The sequence below is a fragment of the Sciurus carolinensis genome, chromosome 12 (assembly GCF_902686445.1).
Source record: "Sciurus carolinensis chromosome 12, mSciCar1.2, whole genome shotgun sequence".
NCBI lineage: Eukaryota > Metazoa > Chordata > Mammalia > Rodentia > Sciuridae > Sciurus > Sciurus carolinensis.
The window spans coordinates 66216161-66222802 of NC_062224.1; the positions used below are offsets into that span (position 1 = coordinate 66216161).

The window sequence follows — 6642 nt, forward strand, 5'->3', positions numbered from 1 at the left end:
AAAACATTTCTTACTTTAAGTAGTTTAATATTCCAGATAAGTCATTTATATTTTAAGGGAAGATCCACTTCCTTGAATTAAATAGAATGGTGAGGAGACACAAAAGCAAAAATTTTTATTTCAAATAGAAAATGAGATACAGATCATTTTATTCACATTCAAAACATGAAATTAAATAGTTGCAATAGAACCATACTGAAGAGTAGTAGTCATAGTGGGCATCCATGTCATGTTCCTATGGTTTAGGTGATCTTTAAATGAGAGAGTAGATACTGGTATGTTTTAAACCTCTTGGAAATATTGGGATGGAAGGAATTACTTGGCATGCAAGAGAACATGGTGGGGTGGGGCAGAGATGGAATGCTATGGACTGAATTGTGTATCCTTGAAATTTATATGTTGAAGCTCCAACCCCCAATGTGACTATATTAGAAATAGTGCCTTTCAGAAGGGGATTAAAGTCAAGTCACGAAGGTAGGATCATGATCTGATGAGATTTAAACACTTATAAGGAGAGACATAGAGAGCCTCTTTCTCTCTGACTGTAAAGAAGAGGTCATATGATCACACAGGGAGATGACAGCTGACTATAAACCAGGAAAAGAAGTGTCACCAGAAATTAACTACATTGGTACTGCGATCCCAGACTTCCAACCTCCATATTTGTAAGAAAATAAATATCTATTATTAAGTCATACAACCTATGATATTTCTTTATTGCAGCCTGGCCACAAATATACCTGTTATACATGTGCATATCAAAAATGTGTTTGCACACAGACATATATGTAAGTTAAATGTATGGAATACATTATATATATATATGTATATGTATATAAAATACTAATACCTAATACCTTTAAGTATTAGTATAATTGAATTAAAAGAAAAAATATTTATCTCACAACTTTCTTTCTCTCTCCTATCTGTATGCCTACACACAGAGATTGAGAGCAAACAAATAAGTACTTGGTGCTATGCCCCAGAATTAACTCCTTTCTGATACTTCACATTCAAGCCCTGACCCTGGTCATATGCCAAAGTCAATACTCCATGTCACTGATCATAGGGCATATGACCATAAAACACATAAGAACACAATAGTGAAAAATAATTTAAATATTGTGTGACTTAAGTCAGCTGTACTATCTTTACATAACACAGTTATAAATAATTTTATAACCCTAAAGGTCTTAATTGTAATAAAAATATTCATACTTGCTCTAGGTAATGTGAACTTTTACTCCATTTTTTAATGTTTTGTTAACTCACCTTGTCACAGATCCATTTTTTAGGATTTTCACTTGGGAATTGTTTTTCTCCATAAGAATCAGGGCCATACTTGCTTGATGAATGAAATGATGGGGTATACTTTTCTTTTTGATGGTAAGAAGAAAGTGGAAAAAACCTGAAAGAATATTGAGAAACATTCTTAAATTGATTTCTATAGACATTTGATTTAAAACATTAGAATAGTATAGTAAAAATAATTCATAGTTTGAGATCAGAATCCCTGGATTCCATTTCAACCTCTGCCTTTGACTATCAGTGTTACTAACTTCCATGAAGTAAAACTTTCCTCATGGAATTTTTAAAGTTTCAAATATAGACAATGTTAAGTAAAGAATTTATCAGTAAAGTCACCAAATTACTCAAAATCTATCATGTAAGTAAAAAAAAAAACTCTTAATACTAAAATGGGATGCTCCCCTTCAAAAAAAGAAATAGCCAGTACAGACAATTCTCATTAAAATAAGTTTTCTTAAAAACTTAAATCACCACCAAAATGGAGACATTTTTGGTAAGGGTGATGAATAATGGGGCTTTTGAGTCAGCTAGACATATTCATGTATTAGCTCTACCTTTGCTAGCTCTGTACCCTTACTGTTACTTGACCTCTGTGAATCTTTACTTCCATACAGGGTTGATACAAGGGATGAAAAACTTAATATACATAAAATATTAAACATGGAAGCTGAAAAAGAACAAGAGTCCAATAAATAATGGTGGTGCTAAGAGTAGAAGTAAAAATAGAAGTAAAATGTATGTCAATCCTTATTTTTATTATCATTATTATTACCTTTAGGTATTAGTATAATCAAAATAAAGGAAAAATTAAGGTTTTAAAATCCTACAAACTCTCACAGAACATCTATGATTGTGATTGTGTGTGTGTGTGTGTGTGTGTGTGTGTGTAACCTGGTCAATTGAGTGTGTGTGTAACCTGGTCCCAGAACCCACTGACATAAAAGGAATTTAAAAATCTGATAAGGCAGAAGATGAGAAATAATAGGTGAAAATAACAGCAAAGTTTTGGCAGGTGGCAAGAAGATTGCAAATTCCTAAATGATAGAGAAGAGTTAAAACTGAAAGCTAAGCGCCAAAGGAAGGAGAGAAAGGCAATGTGTCCTACAGATCCTCAGAAAAGCTTGGGAACTGAAGCTAAGTTACTGCAGAAGTGAGAGTGAGGGAAAGAGATGAAAAGTTTATATCTGGAATAAACTCCCAGGTCCTTGTCCCTGTCCACGTATCAATAAGAAGAGTCAATTCTCACGTGAGTTTACAAAAAGAACTCAGGTCTCAGGCAAAGCAGATACAGTACAAAGTCAATGGCAGGCACAGATGGAATTACACGATTTTAACTACCCACCGTCATCTCTTGCATGAACTGTACTAACGTGCTTCAGGGGACTGACTGTATCAAAAGATACAGAGAACTCCCAGACACATCAGTTGAAGTCTCAACCTACAAGGACGTCTTAATTAAAAGGTCATATCACAGTGCAATAAAGCCTCTGAGTCAAAAAGCCACTCTCCTACAGTTCCTGGCTTAATTTTTAGTCACCTTTAAATATGAATTTAAGAGTGGATTAGTGATTGGAAAATCAACACAAAAGGAAGACACACATCTAAACACGAGTAAACGAGTAAACGAAGGAGACATGGTACCAATGAAATTATTTTTTTTAAATAAAAGGAACAATGATTAAAAAAAAAGAACAAACTGGAAAATTTTTTAAAAAGTACATAGAAAATTATTCTAAGGAAAATATTTTAAATTTAGGCTTTGAAAAATTAAAGTTTAGTGAGGTTCAACAAATCTTTACTGAACCCTTATACTAAAATGTTCATACATATTATCTCATTTAATTAAGACAATTGACAATTTTTGCCACTATGTTCATAATTTCCTTGAAAATAATAAATTTAGGAAAGGGGTATCATTCATCCACTTTGTACCTCTCTTCATATTTATTTTTAACATTTAAAAATCTCTTCTTAATAGTTTTCATAAGAAATCCTTTAGGCTGGCGAGACCTGGACAGGGCGCGCGGGCGGCCAGGCAGGGAGGGCGGCCCCGAGGGCAGCAGCGCCTGCTGGCATGCGCGCCTCTCTCCGCGCTCTCCCATCCGCGACCCCGCGCCGGGCTCCTGGGCCCGCCACGCGCACAGCCACGGTGGGTCGGCTGTGCCAGCAGGATGTGCCCGAGCTCGTGGACGCGAAGAAGAAGGGTGAGGGCGTCCTGGACAGCCCGGACTCGGGGCTGCCCCCCAGCCCCAGCCCCAGCCCCAGCCACTGGGGGCTGGCGTCGGTCGGGGTAGAGGCAGCGGCGCGGAGCGCGCGCCGGCCCTGGGACTCTGGAGTCCGATGCGGTGGTGACCCCAGCGTCCCCGAACCCAGCATCTCTCCCCAGCACCCTGGCTATCAGCAGCTCACCAAGGCTGTGCCCGCTGTCCTTTGGAGAAGGAGTGTAGTTTGACCCCTTACCACCAACGGAAGTAAGGTACACTTCTTCCCTCCAGTACGACTCAGAGCGACACTTCATTGATGACGTGCAGCTGCCACTGGGCCTGGCAGTGGCCTCCTGCAGCCAGATGGTCTCCTGCATCCCCAATTGCACATGGCGCACCTACAAGGCTGAGGTGCGCTTTGAGCCCCGCCACAAGCCCACACGCTTCCTCAGCACCACCTTCTTCTACCCCAAGTACCCCAAGACCATCTACACCACCACCCTGGAGTACAACTGCCCCAAGAAGCTGAGAAGATTCCCGTCCAGCGTGGAGCCCGAGGCCACAGAGATCCTGGGCAGTGATTGCCTCTCGGATGAGTGCTGACTGAGCAGGAGGCTCGGGGTTGAGCCAGCTCTTCCGCTGCCTTGGTCCCCAGACCACCCCGGGCAAGCTGGACGATGTTGTCCTTGCTTATCATTCCAGCCCCAGGCTGACCTAAGGATACCTCTGGGCCCAGCCTGGGGAAGAAGAGGAAAAAAAAAAAAAAAATTACTGCATCTTCCAAATATTGAGATATTTGGTTTGTTTTTTTAATTTTCAAATTATCTTTCAAAGGACTATTTTTCCTGGTTTGCTGATTTAGAAGGAGTATTATTTCCAGAGTTTCCTGAAAGTCTTGATTTGAGGAGAAAATAAAAAGAGATAACCAGAGCAGAGGAATGGTGACAACAGTTTAAACCGGGGAAGGGAGGAGGACAGCTTCCTCCATTGTCAGTGTGTCTGAAAAAAAGGGGTTGGAAAAGTCTCTGGGATAGAAAAACGTGAGTTTTAAGACCTTTCAGCCACAGGTGTCTTCCCTGCTCCGAAAGTGGAGCTGTTTCAGTAGATTGTGACACCCGTATGTGTTCAGTCTGTGGAGAGTTGAGTTCCATTCCATGCTTCATTGCCACTTCCATTTGTATTTCCTGTGAACCAAAACTTTTGGAATCCTCTAGATCTTTTTCAGGATATGGAAAAACCCCAAACCAAAATAAGAGATGCCTTACAAAAAAATGCACGTCACTGCATTCTTTCCTATTTCAGAAGGTCAGGTGGACAGATGGCCCACTTTGGCGACAGTGGCTTCCGTCTGCTCCCTGCAGGTTGGTTGCAGGCACAGGCTCTGGCAGTGGCCTGGCACACTTGGCATCTGCTTAACATCTTGTGTAACTCTCCTGGTAGGTATTTTGGGGTTTCAAAAGTACTTTCATAAAGGAAATTTTTTCATAAAGGAAAACATAGCAGAGGGCTCTTCTGAGAGAGACACATTTTAAAAGAATGCTTTGGAAAATGTTTTGGGGACTCCAGGTGGGAGGTTTCCATCAGGGCTGCCATGCCTAAGACCCACTGCCACCAGGAGGAAACAGATGTAGATGTTTTTGGCAATCCGGGTCATCATGATTGTCTAAGTGGACTCAAGCTGAGGACTTTGGTGGTATCAAAATTGCAGAGAAATTGTAAAAAATGAGGAATCTTGCTTAACGTCCCCCGAGGTTATGCTTCAGTGAATTTAGTGTAAGGAACAATGTCACAACCCAGCTACTGTAGCCATAGTGGATATTTCTTTCCTGCCACTGTGTCCTGGAAGTAACCACCATGGGGGTTGGGTGTGAACTGAAGATGTTCCCAAGGCAACCTCAAGATCTCAGCTGAGCTGCTGCTGCAGGCATGGTGCTGGGTGGGGCAAAGTGGCCCCAGGCTGCCCCTTCTCACCTGCCTCCCACCACCACCACCCCACTGTCCCACCAGCCCCAGCCCTTGCTTCTAAGAACCTCCTGCCATTATTTGCAGGGCTGGAGAATAGAAAGTGGCAGATGGACTTTGCCCCCCAATATTGGAAAAAACAAACCACACAGATTTCCTTTGAATACATCCAAATTATGTCAAGTGCTCCAGGGTTACAGAGCTCCGCAAGCTCTGTTTCCCCCTTATCTCCAGGTTTTTATGGATGGCTTCCTTGTGTTCTAAAAAGCAGAACTGAGAGCTCTCTGGGTACCCTGGAGCCACAGCTGTGGTTTTTGTTACTATGAAAGCAGGTGCCATGATAATTGCTCTCATTTAAAGGCACTGGAGCCTTCTTAGAGCCATTGTGTCTGGTGTCCTCTACAGACAACAATGTCTGATCGCTCATGCTCCTAACAAATGGGACACATCCCCTGATGGAGCTGCAGTCAACTTCAGGATCTCAAGTTTGCCAGGGTGCGTCTTAGCTTGGACCAGGGGTGTCACTCTGGGACTCTGCAGTCTCTTCCATCATGTGCAGAGCAACAGATGCTGCCTGCCTTTGGAAGAGCAAATTCCACGACATTTATTGGTAAAAGTGGATTTTCTATCTGATTTCTTAGTGTGGACACTTAAGTGGTAAGTGTGATTTTTTAATTATGCTAGGAGAATTCCCAGAGCTCACTTGGATGAGCTCTGAGGAACCCTGTGGGCAGGGTGACAGGGGACAGAACGTAGGAGAATGTGGCCTCTGAGGTGTTTTGAGGGGCCTCCATGAGATTTTCTTAGGGGATCGTGTTGAGTTCAGGCAAGTCACTCTAGGTGTGGAAAGAACCAGAACCTTATCAGTCAAGTACGTAGAAGTGAGTGATGGCGGATGCGTAAGGCATGTGGACAGGTGTGTGGTTAGGTCATTCATTAGGGAACCAGTTGCAGTTCTTTCTAGTCCTTTTTTCCCTCCAAACCTGCTTTGCTGAGGGTTGCAGAAGTGGAAGCATGTGGAGACGCCGTGGAACTCTCCAGTGTGGCTGAAATGCCACCAGTCCGTGGAGGAATCATGCTCGTCTTCAGGATGGAAGTGGTGATTTTTAAACTCACTGATTAAAAGCAAACATTCCTAAGTGTGCCTGAGAGAGACAGTTGTTAACTA

At 42.2% G+C, this 6642-nt stretch overlaps 1 pseudogene; it reads left to right on the forward strand.

Annotated features, from left to right (window-relative positions):
* Positions 1-3382: 3382 nt before the first annotated feature.
* On the forward strand, positions 3383-4178 carry LOC124961383 (refilin-B-like; annotated as a pseudogene).
* Positions 4179-6642: the final 2464 nt, after the last annotated feature.